Below are 18611 nucleotides of genomic sequence, written 5' to 3'. Positions count from 1 at the left end.
TTTCAGAGACATCCCATAGACTGGAACAAACTACCTATCAATTGCAAACAAAGCTCCTCAGTAGTACTCATCATGAACAGTCTTGATGATTGGATGGGAGATAGGAAATACACCCTGGGAATCACCTCTGTGGCTCTGCTTGACAGGGACACATGAAACTAAATTAGTTGGGTGTCAAAGGCCAGGGTACCGTCTGGCTAGGCTTCTATAGGTGCTATGGCCAATAGCCCACAGCCTACCTATGAACCAATACACACCCACATGTACCTGTTGCAATAATTGCTATGTGAGGTTGACTGAGTGTGATGGTGAATGTGTTGATGAATGTGTCACAGTTGTGTATATGTTGGATAGCTTAGTGGGAAACTGTTTCTGTCATGGTATTATGTGTCCTATCTCTGATCCCAGCAAAAGATGTGTATGCTATTGCTAGCCAGAAAAAGCAGTATGGCATACGGTCTGACGTAGTCCCTTTGTGTTAACTGGGGTGCGCCATTGGAGGATAAAGCAGTACATGTATGCTCATTGATTGGTACTGCTGGTGAATCAAACCCCTGTATGAACTGTAGTACTACTTGAAGCTGTAGGCCTAAACAGCGCAGTATGGTGTATGTACACATTGCTTGGAAACACTGTTTTGTGTGTTCCCTGTAGTCCTCACAGATTACATACCTCAGGCATAAGGGTTTGTAAGTACTGAAACACAGTACTGTATGGTACACATGTAAAGCTCATCTAGGTTGCCATACCTCTGTGTCCTGTATGTATGTCTGATGTGTGTGTGTGGGTATGCCTGTAACATGCCCTGGTCATATGTGTGTTACAGGATATAAGTGGGTATCTAGCAACATGTATAGTCTAGTACAGCAGTATGCCTCCTATATTCATGTATGTGCACATATTGTAGGCAGGGTTTTTCCATCAACAACTAGTGTGGTATACTGGTAATACTGTAACTGGACTTTACAATCATTGCAATGGATTACATATTTCGTTATGCATTAGCTGGATATATACCTCCTGTGGCTAGGTGGTGCATTGTGTCGCATACAGTGTGCCATGTACTGTTGCATAGTCTTACATAGTGGTCTATCTTCGTTGCTGTGCAGGAAATGTTTTAATATAAACTGTGTGTCAGGCAGTGTCAGGCAGTTGTGGGTTGAGCACTGATGTGTGGTATTGAAAGTGTGTATCCTCTGACAGACAATTGTTTGCTATTTATGGCAGTTCAGTGATATCTGTACTGTAGAATGTTAAGTGTGCCACATGACTTGCTCACACATATTGTTTTATTTTCTTCCAGGGTCATGTCCTGCCATTGCAATCCTGCCTATAGTCGTGCAGAGGATGAGATACTAACCAACTGTCTTATCCAACAGTACACCCTGCTCTTTTCAAGAACCAGCCATGACCAGCATGAGCGGACTGCGCTGTGGCAAGATGTTGTCCGTAGGATAAATGAGATAGGCATGCATAACCGGACTTATGAGCAGGTACGACATCACTGCAGTGATTTACTTAGACATGTCCGGCAGCATGCGTCTGATGTCCGTAGGCAACAGCTTGCCACAGGTGGTGGGGTTGCCACCCATCCCCCCCTCACCAGAGTGGAGGAGCTGCTCCTGAGTCTGCGGGCTCCCGGCCAACAACAAGAACAGCACACATGCATCATCATAGAGGCTGGAGCCCCCCAGGAAGTTCACATGGAGCATGCAGGTAAGATGGCATATCTGTAGACTACTGTTACCTCTATTGTTAGGTCATGCATATGTGAGATGTGTACTGTGTAGTTAGAAGATGTGGAGCCTGGTGTTGTTCAATACTGATAATTTGGAACATGATGTGTAGGCCTGTGACTGTCAACCGTTGTGCTACTGTAAGATTGCAAACCCACAGTAGCAATGCCACAGTTGTTGCCACTGACAAACTGTTTCATATCCTTGTAGGTCCCTCTGGTGTGACAGCAAGGCAGCAGACCCATGCTGGTGAGTGTGTTCTACATTTGATATTGCTAATAAAATGTGCATGTCATAGGTGAGGTGTAGGCCATGTACACATGTAACACACCTATGCAATGCATGCTGTGCATGTTTACTGTGAGACTATGCACATCTCAGTAATGTGAGTGGCTGCCTCAAACACATGCAATACACAGAGCATCCCAAATAATTGTGGCAACACTATAGTGGACATTGGATAGGCAGTCGATACACATGCACATGATATACACAACTCCGTCATACGCAGTACATGTTAATATGCTACACATGGCATATTCAGGCACACGCTGTAAGGTCACACTCCGGTATCCCAAATGTCATCCACACAGCACACATGATATACCTGAGGGGTAGAGGCCTTTCATGGGGCAGTGCGACACTCTCCAACCCGCAACACATCCATGTTAGGCAATGCTCCCTACTGGGCACCTTACAAACACATGTAACAACTGGCTGTGAAATGGTGAATGTAGCCACGGTACTGCGGTTCAGGTACAGCATGATAGGTGCCGGTCTGGCACACATAAGTAGCCTTGAGTGACCACATGATGCTGCATGATGATGGCTCATGATACAACACGCCATCCAGTTACAGTAACCACAGTACTACACATAGCATTCATTTCTATACACGTCAATGTTGTGCAAATTTATACACCTATACACAATATGCATAGCAATCACCATTCGCACCAAGTGACACATATATGTCCTGTAATGCTATTGAGTGTATAGGTCACATGACACACATTGGGTATGTGTGATGTTCAATGTTGCAGTTGTGTTGTAGCATGCCATGTCATGGCTGGAACTGGCATGTCCACAATATGTTCTACACTCACCATAACTACTGTACAATGGCTATGTTGAGCAATGGTATTCCATCAGGTATACACGCACCACTCATCCTGTGTATATACATAGCATGCATGAGCTACACCGGTGTCCACAATTATCTGCTAAAGATACAGATGCTCTAATCAGTAACAGATATCTATGTGACACATAGATAAACATCCAGCCATGGTATGTATACCTGTGAGTGATGGTGCACAGCACATTGCAGAGCTTGTAATACTTGCACAGCAATGTTGTGTCTATGTACACATTGCATTCCAGGGTGAGGACAATCACTGAACAACAACACACATGCATCAAAGCCATGTATACTGTTATTAACATGGACTGTCTACACTCTCACTGCATGCTGTTGAGCAACACATGTTCTGCATGCCGACACATGTGATATGACTGTTAGTCTTGTGATACTGTACCCCACCATCAACCTCTATTGGGTATGTTCTGGATTGCTGGTGGTGTGTGTGTGTGTCTCTCTGCTTTAGTGAGGAGTGTATTTGTGTGCATGTGTGCATGTGTGAATGTGTGCATGTGTGCATGTGTACATGTGTTCATGTCTGCATATGTTCATGTGTGCATGTGTGCATGTGTTCATGTGTGCATGTGTGAATGTGTTCATGTGTGCATGTGTGCATTTGTTCTGACATCATGTACAGGTTGTAAAGTGTGCTTCCTGTCTTCCTCTCACAGGGGCTGAGGTTGGGCTGGTTCACTGCAGCAGGGAACCTGATGTCACTGGCTCAAATAGTGATAATGAGGATAGATGTGTTGAGGCACAGGCATGTTTGCCAGGGTCTGTCGTTGGGCCACCAATCGACAGTACACAGCTGTCCACCCCATCCATGCACACAGTCATACTGCCAATACATCCCTCATCACCAGTGCCCTTAGCTGAGGGACAGTATACAGTCAGCAATGGCCAGGATAGTGTGGTACCTATGGCACATGCATCCATACACAGCAGCCATACCCAGAGGTCTGGAATGGTACCACACAGGCAGATGTCAATGGGTTCTCATCGGAGCACTGCTGGTCATTATGCCCCTGGCAGACGTGCCACAGGTCTTACATCCTCACGCATGTTCCAGGCTGTCATGGAGGCACAGGCATGTATGGAATGGTACACCAGACAGGGACTAAGGGCAAAGAGGGCACATAATACTGCTTTAAATGACAGTATCCATGACCTAGCAGGTGCCATCCATAATTACACTGAGGTCATGGATAGACATTGTAGTGAGACATTAGATGTCCTCCACAATGTCATGTCCATGTGTCAGGACAGTGTGGGACAGGTGAGACGTCGATGTGGATGTATGCCAGCAACATCAGCAGCTGGAAGTCGCCGCAGACGTCCCTCAAGTCACAGCTGCTCCCATAGTGCCAGTACCAGCCCCAGCAAAGTTGGGGGTGGGCTGTCCATAGACCGTCCTAGAAGACCACGTGCACGTGGCTCTGGACAGTCCTAGCAGGGACCTGGGTCCAGTGTACATATGTCTACCTCTGAGGATAGTATTCAGTCTGGCTCAGTACCTGATACTGTCAGTAGCACCTCTGCCAGGCACAGGTACCATATCCATGGTGGGAGACGGTGATCTGTAAAGCCTGGCAGGTACAGTCTGTGGCTATCCCACAAATCCCTGTATAAGGCAGCCACATGGTGGAACTATGTGCATGCAGACACACACACATATAAACAAGACACCTAGGGCTAACACATACCCACACACATTACATCAACATTGGCCCATACCAGTACTCTTGGCCCATACACACACACACACACACACACACACACACACACACACACACATACATGTTGATTGTATGGCTCATTGTAGGCCTCCGACAAACCAACAACACACCCTGTGCATATGATGAAACCTGTGCCACTTCCTGTCATCTGTAACATTGATGCAGGAACAGGCTAACATGGTGCTGATGCACAGGGTGACTTTATGGCAGTTTAGCAATGTTAGCACGTTGTCAGCAGTACAGTGTAATGTTATCCTTGAAGGTGTAGCTGAGCAGCCATGATGCATTAAAGCTATGATTGTCAATGGAGTATTGTTTACACTAGTGTTAATCCCAATAGTGTATTGTCTGCCCACGTGCCACTTGGCTGATGTGTGTAGTATTGGCAGCATGTGTTAGAGAGTGGACAGTATGTGTGGGATGTGTGCAGCACAGGTTTGCGGGTGTACATTTGTGAATATGGTGGAGGTGCACTGTCTGCATGTACATGCATAGTGGACACATGGGCAGGGTGACATGCCCTGTATTACGGAGTGTTAACACTCCATAGTTTCTATTGCTGGCCAGTATGCATTGTACTACACACATTTTGGAACTTGGGTACACATGTGTGTATGACATGGTTTGACACTGTGCTGTGGGTGATACTGTTACTATCTGTCATTGGTTTGCATTCTGGTAGTATACATAACCTCTACAGCCTGACCATAAACAATCGTTAGATGATGTCTTGACAACTGACAGACAGATGTACGACACACAGTAACATTTGTACCCTTCAGGAACTATACTATGCCAGTAACCAGTGGTGTTCACCTGCACACATTCCTGGGACCACTCCTGATTGCCATATAGCTCACTTAGGTACAAGCAAACACAGTAGGGATATGTCCGTCCACGTCTGGGAATGCATACTGTGGCCTATAATGCATTCTCTAGATGACACACACATCCTCCACAAGGGTATCATATGGACAGATACCTGTTGTCAAACCCATGCTGTAAAACTATAAGGCAACTAAAGCATGGTCATCCATCTTTACAAAACATAGTATCCCCACAGTACCACATAGGTAGTAGCCCCCAACATGTTGACAGGTACCGATGGGTACATACAGCCAAGTGTTACATCATCTCTCCTTTGGTAATCCCATTTCCAAAGGTATTTTGAAATCCCTCGGTGAATCACATAAGCAATAAGGGGTCTGCATGCATATCCACAAAGGTTGTTGTACACCTATAATGAATAGCCATCATTGACAGACCTTGCTGCATTTTAACTGGTCTGAAATATACCTCAGGCATAAACCCTCACTCACACTATTCAATAGAAACTGTAAGGAGTGTGCGTGACACAGATGACCTAGGCCAGGGATCACTGCAGTGTCTGGGATTGTCACAAGCATACAGATGTGACCTAAGGTCTGGAAAGATGCAGCACACTCTGGCAAAGATAACAGATGTGTTCATGGAGAAAGCAGGGTTCCCACCTCTGAAATAATTGAGGTCACATGTACTTATGTTAATTTGCCACACAGCTACCTGACGTGCAATGCACATACTGCTGTCATTTGATATGTCATACAGTAGTAAAAGAAAAACCCACAACAGAGTCACCAATTGTGTCACACACATAGAACACACACACACACAGAGTGCAGGATTCAAACCCCTACCTAACTACTTTATGATACTAGAGCAGTATGCAGTTCCACAACACCCTATACACATTACTGGGAGTTCTCCTTTCCACAGGTATATTTGTAGGCTGGTGACATCATCAGACTTGACAAAGATAAGTATACTACTTTTAAGGTGTTGTAGTTGTCTCCAAAAAGGTTGCTCCTTTACAAGGAGATACACACACCCACACACTCTCATACAGTTGTCAAGTACAGGATTCAAACCCCTGCCTACTTACTTAATGATATGAGAGCAGTACGCATTTACATGCCACGCTATACACATTACTGGGAGTTCTCCTTTCCACAGGTATATTTGTAGGATGGTGACATCATCAGACTTGACAAAGATGGGTATACCACATATAAAGTGTTGTAGTTGTCTCCAAAACAGTTGCTCCTCTACAAGGAGATACACACACACACACACACACACACACACACACACACACACACACACACACACACACACACACACACACACACACACACACACACACACATGTCAAGTGCAGAGTTCAGACCCATACCTAACTACTTAATGATACTACAGCAGTACACATTTACACGACGCACTATACACATTACTGGGAATTCTCCTTTCCACAGGCATATTTGTAGGATGGTGACATCATCAGACTTGACAAAGTGGGTTACATTAGGTGACATTAGGTGGGCTACATAGAAGGAATTTGTAGAAACTTTGGCAATGTGATCATCAAAGGATAGTTTACTGTCTACCTGTGTCCCCAGGGCCATAATTACATTCTCCATAAATACTGGATTCCCACCTATGTGGTAATTTGTGTGTACTTTGTTTTATCCAAAGGGGATGACTATGCATTCTTTGGCATTCTGCTTGAGGGCAATGTTTTGACACCAGGTATCTGTGTGTGTATAATCCTTCTGTAGGATGTCTGTGTCAGCCGTGGAGTCGATTATGGATCACAGTTATCAGTCATCTGCAAACTTGTTCAGCCATACTCCTCCCATGCTTGCCTGTACCTCTGAGCAGTATCTACTGAACAGTTGGGGTCCCAGGACCAATACCTGTGGGATGCCATTTGTGACTGGTTTAGAGTCAGACATGGCACCCGCAACTCTGAACATGTGTGTTTGATCTGTGAGCCAGTTGGCCACCCATCCTGTGACATAGCTGGTAATGTTCAAGCTGGTAAGCTTGTCCATGATGCCAGAGTGGGGAATGGTGTTGAAAGGCCTTAGTGAGGTCCAGGTGGGCTGTGTGGACTACATTCACCTCCATCTATGTCCTTGGTAACTGTTTCAAATAAGTCAACTAGGTTTAGGAGACAGGATCTACCCTTAACAAAGCCAAGTTGGGTAATGTCCAGTGTCTGGAGGTCCCCATTGTCTCTGTTTATGGGTTCCATGATAATTTGCTCCATAGCTTTGCAGACCAGGCTGAGTAGGCCTATAGGGCAATGTTTTCTTGGTTTTGTTGTGGCACCCCCTTTGTGGAGCTGGATGACTGTTGCTGTATGCCATTCGTTGGGTACATAGCCTGTGGTAAGGTTGAGTCTGGACAGTGAATGTAGGTGAGGGTGTAGTTCCTTTTGGGGCTGGTGTAAGTCACAGCCTGGGACACCATCCAGTCCCATTGTTGCTGTGTTCTTAGGTTTGGAGAGGGCTGTTTCTACCTGCATGTCCATGAAGTCTGGTGCTCTGCATTCTTCTGGGATGGACACAGGCCCTTTTGGGAGTGATGTGGGGGGGAGGTTGCACTGAACTTGTCCCCCAGGATGTGGGCAATGTAAGTTTGTTCAGTGTATATTTTTTTCCATTTTGCAGTAGCTGACAGCATTTCTGAGAGTTCCACCTAAATGTTTGGTATGGCTAATGAAGGCTTTGTGGCTGTTATTCTTACATTCCTTTGCAATTTGTCTTTAGAAACTGGCCTTGGATTATTTTATGTGCAATCATTGTTTCTTCCTAATAATGATCTGTGATGCCTTTCCTTATGTGAAGTTTGCTCTATCATGTGTTCATTCCCTCCTTCTGTTGTATAGCTCATTTATGTGCGACAACCATCAGATTGGTTTCCTATATTTGGAGGAGAGCATCATGGTTTTATTTGGTATGTCTCAATACATGCATCCCTGTAGATGCTCATATAATGCACTTGTAAATGATTCTGCAGATTGTATAGCATTATCCTATAGCAAGGGTGCTTTAGAACTTTCTACTTTGGTCTTGCGAAGTGTGCTGTTTTCTTTAGAAACTTTCTTCACAGTGGTTTCCTTGACTGTTGGGGGGGGGTGATGTGGATGTCCAGTGTGATTACTTTATAAGCTGATATTACCAGCGAGGGGTTTATCTCTGTTGTGGAACACTGGTACCCCATGTTGGTGATGATCAGGTCCAGTATGCTGTCACCTCTAGTGGCCATGGTAGCCAGCTGTTCCAGAGCATTAGAGTTTTTAAACTCTGAGAAGCATTGGGCAAAGGACGTTGTACATGAGTAATTCTCCCAGTCAGTGTTTTGGTAGTTGTACTCTCCTCATATAATGGTGTTTGCTAGGACATTTGTATTTTCCACTGTTCTCCGGAATACTGGGTGAGGTTCCTGAGACAAGGTAGATGATCTGTAGCAGGCTACAACCTGATAAGCAGCTTTGCACAATGTTAGTTGCACTTGCATGGTCTCCAAGGCCTCATGATGTGACACTAACCTGAAGGTATGGGCATCCATAGGGTAAATGGATACACCACTTCCTTTTGTATTTCACTCTGGGTCTTGGGGCCGAAGATCCGAGGGATTGTGAGTGTTTTACGTGGAGCATGTCCAACAGCTCTGTGTTTGACATAGCTTTGTATGTTAGGCAGAGATCACCTCTGAGTAGGTGATATGCGAGAGAGTACAGCTGGAGCATTTTGAGACTGTCTGTGTATGGCATGTATTTCAGGCTGCTAATGCTATTTGTGAGGTATGTCTGCAGCCTTTCCAGTTGTTGCTGATGTCTTGTGAGGTACATAGCAAAAGGGGCATTGTAGTCTGTTATGGATCTAGTGAGCGATGAGTAGAGGGGAACAATGTCCTCTTCTATCCTGCATGAGACACCTTTGGTGATGAGGTGTGCCATGTAGAAGGATTTCTAGACTACTGCGGGGATGTGATTATCACAGTTGTATCCACTGTCCACTTGTGACCCAAGGTCTCTAATTACACTTTCAGTGTTAAGTATACTACCGCCTATGTTGTAGTTCATGGCTAAAGAGTTTTTACCAAGGGGATGACAATGCACTTTTTGAGCTTGAAGCCATGGCTTTGACACCAGGCATCTGTCTCAGTGAGGCCCTTTTGTAGGATGTCCACATCTTCAGTAGTTTTGATTATGGCTCCTAGTTTGCAGTCATCTGGAAACTTCATTAGCCACAGACCGTCCATGTTAAAGTTTACTTCAGGGAAGTAGATTCCAGCCAGGACAGGAGCCAGGACTGAACCCTGTGACTCTGCACTTGTCTCTGGTCTAATGTCTTACTTGGAGTCTGCTACTTTCACAGTGTGTGCTCTGTCAGTTAGCCAGTTGGCATCCCATCTTGTGACATAGCGATTTTTTCCTAATTTAGTGGGTTTATCTATGATTCCAGAGTGGGGGATGGTGTTGAAAGCCATGGCAAGATATACATAGGCTGTGTGAACTACCTTACCCTTGTCTACGGTTCTGGTGACTGCTTCAATGATGTCTATCAGGTTTGGGAGACATGATCTGCCTTTTACAAACACAACATGGTTGTGGTCCAGTGTTTGGAGATTACCAATGTCTTTTTTTATAAGTTATATGATGATACATTCCATGGCCTTGCAGAGCAGGCTCATCAGGCTAATGGGCCACTAGATCCTGGGGACCATGGTGTCTCCCCCCTTGTGTAGTGGGATAACCGTCACTGTGTGCCATTCAGCAGGCACAGAGCCTGAGGTGAGGCTATGACTGAACATGGTACGTAGGTGTGGTGCCTGTTCGTTCTGTAGTTTGTGTAGACCACAGCCTGAGATGTTATCTGGTCCCATGGATGCTGTGTTACTGGCTTTGGAGAGTGTTTTTTACCTGTGCAGCTGTGATGACAGCAACTTTGCAGTCTTCCGTTATGGAGATGTACTCATTCATGGGTGGGGGGGGTAAAGTTAGCACTGATCCTATCTGCATGGATGTTGGCAATATCAGTTGGGTCTGTATACTTAGTGCCATTGTACTATAACTCAGAGCAGATCTGAGTGTTGCCATTGAGATTCTTGACATAGCTATAGAATGCTTTATGGTTGTCTTTAGAATCAGTCTCGATTCTGTTTTCATAACTAGCTTTGGAGGATTTTATCAGGGATCACAGCTTCTTACTGATGTGGACCATGGAGCTCCTCCCCTCATGGGATTTTACCCTGTTTTGCAACAGTATTTTCCTTCTGTTGTGCAGTTTGTTTATGGCAGGGGAACACCAGATTGGCTTCCTTTTCTTGGAGGTTAGTGTCTTGGTTCTGTTTGGGATAGCACGATGCATGCAGTCATGTAAGTGCTTATGAAGTGCAATTGAGAAGGATTAAGTAGTCATAACTGTATTGTCCATCTGCATGTGTGTCCTGCAGTTCAGCACTTCTGTCTTAAGAAGCATGATGTTGGCTTTGGAGAAATTATTTAACATGGTTTCCTTAATGGGGGTGTGGGTCCAGAATGTGGATATGTAGGGTGATTAGCTTATGGTCAGATGGGACCAATGAGGCGCTAACATCAGGTGTGGAACACCGGTCACGCAGGACAAACCAAACTCCCTAACCAACACAAAAAAACCACAAAGTGAGCTAAATGCTACTCATTGCCAGAAGTCTCAGCCTCCAGATGCGCACACTCGAGGCACCTCTCATTATGAAGAATATTGATATCTGTGCAGTATCGGTAACCTAGTTCAAGGCACCAGACAGCACACCAGCACTACCAGGATACTACTCATTCCGTACCTTCCAGCATCAGAATCTGAATCATAGCACATAGGGTGAGGATGTATCCATATTCATCAAGGATACCTACACCTCTCTCTACATGCTCTCTACAGGATATGTACCCATAGAATGTTGCACAGCAACGTTATTCACACTCCACAGGGGTTGGGCCACGAAAACCCCTTGGCATTCATGATCTATGAGCCTGACAATTGTGTTCTGCAAGGCAATGGAGCCAATCATAATGGAAGTCAAAAATACAGAGATTGGGAACCTTCACACAGTTGGGCACACACAGTTTGGCTTGTTCAAATGCAGAACACGCCTCTTGAACTGGGAGGATTTCTTTGACAGTTACCCAGGCTACTGATGATTGAAATGAGATCCACACAGCCTACCTATGCCTCGCTAAGGACTTTGACACCATTCCCCAGTCAGGTATCATAGATGAACTCACCAACCTGGCCATGAATCCATACATCACAGGATGGATTGCAAACTGCCTCACAGATAGGTCACACACATTATGAGTTGCTGGCTACATGTCAGACTCTACACCGCTAACGACTGGTGTCCCCCAGGGTTCAGTCCTGGGGTCCCTCCTGTTTGGTATAGACTTCTCAAATGTACATGCCAACACAGGAGAGTTGTGGTTGACTAAGTTTCCTGGAAATTGTGAAGTGTTTGCCATAATAGATTCCCCGGAAGACAGACATATTCTCCAGAAGGGACTCTATGAGCCAGATGTGTGGTGTCAGAATCATGGCCTCAAGCTCACTATGGAGGAATGCATAGTGATCCTCTTTGCTGAAAACAAAATACACACAAACTACCACATGGGTGTTACCCCCTTAAAAATGACAAGGTGATAAGGGATCTGGGGACACAAGTAGATAGTCATCTTTCCTTTGACAACCATGTTGCCAAAGTGATTGGGAGATCCTATGTGGCCCACCTAATCAACAAAGGGTTTGCATCAGGATCCAAAGGGGTAGTGTTGGCACTCTACTCTTACATCATCAGACCCATCATTGAGTACAGTGCACCATTTTGGATGTACTCGACTTAGCATATCCAGCAGCTGTGGAGAACACGTAGGTACCTCACCAAGAGGATTACTGGCCTCAAACAGTTGTGTTATGCAACACAACTGGTAAAACTACATCTGTTCTTCGTTGCGTACCGCCTACTCAGAGGCACACTCTGCCTAACATACAGAACCATGTCCAATGCATGACTGTTGAACATGCTCCATCTACACATAACAACATTGAGTCGCCCTACACATTTCAGGGATATGAACCTCATCAGGACGATGATTACAACATGCTGGTGGGATACAGTACCATCCCAAACACTTGCCTTTCTGTGGAACAGAGTCCCAATGTACATCAGACAGAACCCCTCGCTGACACTCTTCAATTGGAACCTTGATGAGTGGATGAGAAGGAGACAGTTCATGCCAGGCATCACATCAGCAGCCCCACTAGAAAGGGGCTTAGGGTACTAACTATTAGAACTAGGCCTTGGGAGACTACCCAATGGTGTGGTGAAAGCTGCACAACATGCGTAGGCTGATATATGCCTTTGTGGACATAGTCTACTACATACCTATGGACCTATGTGACAGGTACATGTCTATAGATAGTAGATGTGTACTTCATTGTACAGTCATGTTGAACAGCAGGCAAATGGACCACATACACTGTAATTCTTACAGATACTGGTGGCTGTTATGTATAGTGGGAGAGATGTGCATCTCATGTCTTTCGTGCCACTGGGATGTGTACTGGGTGGGACAGTCCTGGATGGCTCCCTGTCATGGTCACCCTCTTACACACATCTGTGCCCATCCAGATTTGGCTTATTATACTGTGTTCCCCCTACACACACACACACACACACACACACACATATATATATATATATATATATATATAGAGAGAGAGAGAGAGGTACATAGGTAGGTGATAGGCTATCTGCCTGAAGGCATGTATTAGTATGTCCAGAGTGTGCAGCTATCACCACCCATGGAGTTAGTTCCCTAGGCCTCTGTGTAGTAGAGCTGATGAAGTGATCCATGGTGTGACAGTTCAGTTTCACATACACTCATCTTGACTCCTCTGGAAGAGTGTCACTGAGGGTCTCGGTTTAATGCCGGTTGGGAGCCTGTTCCAAAGCAAGGGAAGTCTGTGAGTTAGTCATGTATCCCTCCAACATGTTCTATTTAATGTTGTGATGATGAAATCCCTAGAGCATGTGGTACATTGAGCTTGGGTTTACGTCAGATAGCGCATGTACATCAGTTCTGCATTGGACATAGACCTGTCTGTTGGGCAGAGATCTCCTGAGTAGACAGTATGCAACAGAGTACCGATTGAGTTAATATCAGTCTGGTTGCATGGAGCAACTGTTTGAGGCCAGTAATCCTCTTGTTGAGGTACTTCAGTGGTCTTTCCAGCTGCTGAGGGTGCCTAGTCAGATTCATCGCAAGCGTGTTGTGGTACTCTCTGACGGGTCTGATGAGTAGAGGGAACCTCCTTTGACCTGCATGCAAAGTCCTTGGAAGTTTGTGGGAACACATAGCATGATTTTCTAACCACTTTGTGGATATATTTCTGGAAGTAGAGATGACTATCCACATGTGTCCATAGATCCCTTATTATCACCTCCATATTTAGGGTGTTGGCACCTATGTGGTATTTGTATGACTGTAGCTCAAGGCCATAATTTTTACACCACATATGTCTGACTGAGACCCTTCTTAAGGATGTCTCTGTTTCCCAAACATCAATTATGCCAACTTTTTTGCAGTCATCCACAAACTTTGCTAAACATAGCCCTCATGTGTTTGACTGTATTTCTGAAAAGTATACACCGGACAGGAGGGTTCCCAGGACTGAGCCATGGGGGACAGCGGTTGTTACCAGCTTGAACATGAGACCACAATTCTTAACTTGTGAGATCTATCTGTGCCCCAGTTGGCAATCTATCAGATGACATACATATTTATGCACTGGTTGTTGATTTTGTGGATATGACATGTGACTGGGATGTTGCAAAAGGGCTTTTCAAGGTCTATGTGGGACGTGTGTAGCTCATTTCATTGATGCATGTCCTGGGTGACTGCCTTGCAAACAGTCTAGCAGGTTTAGAACCATGATCCGCCCCTGACCAAACCTAAATTGGTAGGGTTGGGTGTTTGTAGGCTCACAATAGCTCTGTTTATGAGTTCTATCATGATGGACTCCATGGCCTTGCAGATCAGGCTTAATAGGCTAAGACAATAGTTACTATGGTTTGTTGCGCAACAACACTTGTGGAGTGTGCCAAATGTTGCTGTAACGCATTCAATAGTTTTATATCCTGTACAGAGGGTGAGTCTCAACAGACTGTTGAGGTGCAGGGTCTGTTTGTTTCGGAGTTCACATATGACACCGCTACAGAAGCCATGTCATCCCATAGATGCCATGTTTTTAGGTTTGGAAAGTGCTGTTTAACCATTGTATATGTGATTTCTGGGTTTTCACAGTCTCCATGTATGATAATGGGCCCTTTTGTCAGTGAGAGGGGGTAAATATGTATGAAACTGTCTGACAAGATGTTGGGGGGTGTCAGTCATGTACATGTATTAATTTACAGTTTGCAATGACTCGGAACATATATGTGTTTACATTGATATTTATGACATTGCAAAATAAAGCTTCATGGATCTCTATGGACTCTTTGACAATATTTTTGTGAGAACATGGATTGGATACTGTTAGGACTGCTCATTGTTTATTGATGATACTGATCGGAGATTTATTGGTCTTCTTTGAATTTTCACTTTCTCTGAACAAGTTTAGTACTTGTAGTACATAGTTTGATTATGACAGGAGTCCAATATATTGTATGGGTCTGTTTTCATATCACTGTGTGCGCAAGGCAGGATTGGTGGATAGTGACATGTTTCTGGGGTGAGAACTGCAACTGCCAGATATGTGTGGCCCACTGCTGTACTCAGACATGGCCTAATTGTGTGAGCATGCCCAGTATGACCTTTCAGTATGTTGCTGACTGGGATTTGCTAAATTTGTTGAAGTGTGTGAGCATGCCCAGTATGGACATATATACTATATGTGTGTGAAAAATCAAGTTGTTTTTTACTTCAGGGCACACCTTTGTGTTGTACATCGACAGGAAGCATGCTGTGCCTGCAGGGCTTCCATGAGTCGCTTTGCATACACTTATCAACATTTCTACATACAGGGAGGACAGCTATTATTTGCACATTTCTACCCAGGGGGCACACCTGATTGTTACTATGGGTGTACAATGGATGAGGGGTTCACCTGACACTTATACACATTTGCTAGGCCTGCACTGCTATGTCAGGTACTCCATTTCAGTGTGTACTGTTGTCTATCATACTGGCTTGAGGCATACTACTGTACTACAGAACTTAGCTTCCAATTCCACGTTTATTAGTTTGTGTCTTCATAGCCTACACAACCCACATCACACTGCCTGGCCTGCTGTTATCTGTCTGCACAGGCCTGGGGGGAAGTTCAGAGGGCATGATACAGCATTTGTTTGTGTTTGCGTTACTCTGCAATTGCCCTGCTGTGTCTGTGCCAGTGAAATGCTGTCATGGCTTAGTGGTTCAGTACTGTGTCTATAGTGCACAGTATCCTGAGTTTGAGCCCTGTCACTGCTTTTTATTTTCCAGCTGGGCAGACCTGACTGGTTAAGAAACAGTAAAGCAGGTGTGAGCGTGTTTAACCGACTTTGTCTGACTTTGCCCAATGTTGCCCAACATTGCCCAACGTTGCCCGACGTTGCGCTAGATTGCACGGCACACAGCTCTGCGCAATTGTGCTTAAATATGCTAAATACTGGTAAAATGTGCTTAACACTGCCTTATATTGCTTAATATAGGGCAATCATGCCTCAGGTGGTGCTGCAGGGCAGCCTATGTTGGATGCACAAAATACACTCCCTATACATGTTTGAAACAGGTAGTGTCAAGTTAGGCATCCCTTTTATTGTATGTGCGAGTCAGAGAGAGGTGTAATTTCCAGGGTTACTACTGAGTCAGTGTATGTGCTATGAGTTGCATCTTTGCCAAGGCCTGGGCATGCCTCCTTCTGCCTACTGGGGCAGGCTCAGGTTGTCCCTCCTCCGAGTCACACTATGCCTGCGCAGGCCTTGACAATGGTGGGGGGCTGTTTGGCCCTGCCCCATGATGTTCCTGCTGCAGCTGTTTTCGCAGGATCATATTGTGTAGCATGACACATACCATGTCAATTTGGATACATGTAGTTGGCGAGTACTGCAAGGCTCCATCGGATGTGTCCAGGCACAGGAACCATGACTTGAGTATCCCTAACACATGCTCAATTATGTTTCTTGTTTGTGCGTGTGCCTCATTATGGAGCTCTTGTTCAGGTGTGTGTGCATTTCTGATGGGTGTCATCAGCCACGGCTCCAGTGCATATCCAGCATCCCCCATTAGGTGACCGTCAGGGTTGTCCCCATTGGCAAATCTCTGGTACAGCTGCATCAGATGCCAGATGTGGGAATCGTGATAGCTTCCAGGGCAGTCAGCACACACATTCATTATTATGCACTGGGCATCGCACACGACCTGGCAGTTGATGGAGGTGAAGCCCTTGCGGTTGATGTAGACACTACCCCGCTCACCGGGTGGTGTTTGATGTGTATGTGCGTGCAGTCTATTGCACCCACCACCTCAGGGTATTCCGCTATTTGGTGGAAGAGACGCATATTGCTGGCCAATGCCTCACTGGAATTGAGGAAATATACATGCTCACCGACATGTGTTGACATGGCATCCATGAACTGGTGCAGTACCCTGGATGCTGATGCCTGTGAAACACCCATCATATCACCAGTTGGTCTCTGAAAGGTACCTGTAGCTAGTATTCATAAGCCAACACATACCTTGGTATCCACTGGGATGGGTTCCCCTCTGTTGGTTCTGTGTGTGAGGTGTGGCCGGCACAGCTCAACAATTTGCTGCAGGAGGTCTCTGTCCATTCTATAGCGGTCCACTATTTCCAGCTCATGTAGCCCCTGGTAGGTTACCCTGGGTCTGTACACTCTTCTCTGTCTCCTCACTGTGGGTTGCTCAGCAGCATTCACAACATCACCACCCTCAGCACCTTGCACATGTTGGTTTATAATAGCAATGGCAGCCCCTAACACTTTGTCAGCCTTAAGCTTTTGGAGTTTTCACTCTTTCTAAACTGCAGTGTTGCAGAGTTCTTGTGAGAAAACAGGTTAAACTGCTGTTTGCAGAGTTTAAATTGCTGGGCTGGGCTAGTCGACTGCCTGTGTAATTGGCTAATTGTGATATATTTCACCTGGCAGCTCTGCTAGTTCTCCTTGGTTAACTTCCTACTACTTCTTTTCCTTCCTTTTTCCCTTTCTGTTTCCACATGGGGCATCAGCGCACAAACAAGCACACACGCGCGCACACTAGCGCACACTCGGCTACACGCCCGCACATGCGCACACACTAGCACACACTCGTCTACACACGCGCACACGTGCGCACACGCTGTGTGCCCATTTGCAATAAATTTCTGATATATCCACGGTGTACGCCTTTGGTTTCTTGTTTTCAGCTACTACCACTCTAAACATGCCTCTTGCAATCCTGAGCAACTCAGGGCAAACACATGCTACTGTGCTCCAATCAGCTTACAGTCTTTCAGACATACCCCCTCATGATGTCACCTATCTTCTACTCGACTACTACCCTACTCCTACACTTACACTCTAGGGACATGGCTCACATGCCAGGGAAAGTTGGGATTCACTATCCATATCCTCATTTGCATAGGATTGCCTACTAATGCTTGGTTACATCTCTCACATTGAGCTCCCCCCCCTTAGCAACCACTACTCAGTGGCCATATAGTTTGCAGCTTTCCATTCACCTGCATGGTAGGACAAGCTTTTTAGTGTATAAGCACATTTGTGGATGTTTTTCCCTTTTTTTCATTTAATTTAAAGCACAGCATGTTTGTGCAATGCTGCGCTACGGTTAAACATCGGTGATCGGGGGGAAAATTACATTGGATTTTGTAGATTTACAACATTTCCAAATGACAATGGCCTTATATTATTATATTATAATGGAAAAATAGCATATATGTCAAATGTTTATATGATTCCCATAAACATATGAAAATGAAATTATGAAACTAGTATTTTCCTTCATATGGTGTTCAAGATTAAACCCAGTGAAAAGAGGTGTATTATATATCAGTGAAGATGAAGTGGGATTACTAAATCCAATTGTTTATTCTGCTTCTTTAAACTTGTGTAGAGTATTAAAATGTGTAAAGAAAGAAA

This window comes from Protopterus annectens, chromosome 12.part0 (assembly GCF_019279795.1).
Source record: "Protopterus annectens isolate FY-2018-M chromosome 12.part0, PAN1.0, whole genome shotgun sequence".
Taxonomy (NCBI): Eukaryota; Metazoa; Chordata; order Ceratodontiformes; family Protopteridae; genus Protopterus; species Protopterus annectens.
Note: the sequence above shows the minus strand (reverse complement) of the source record.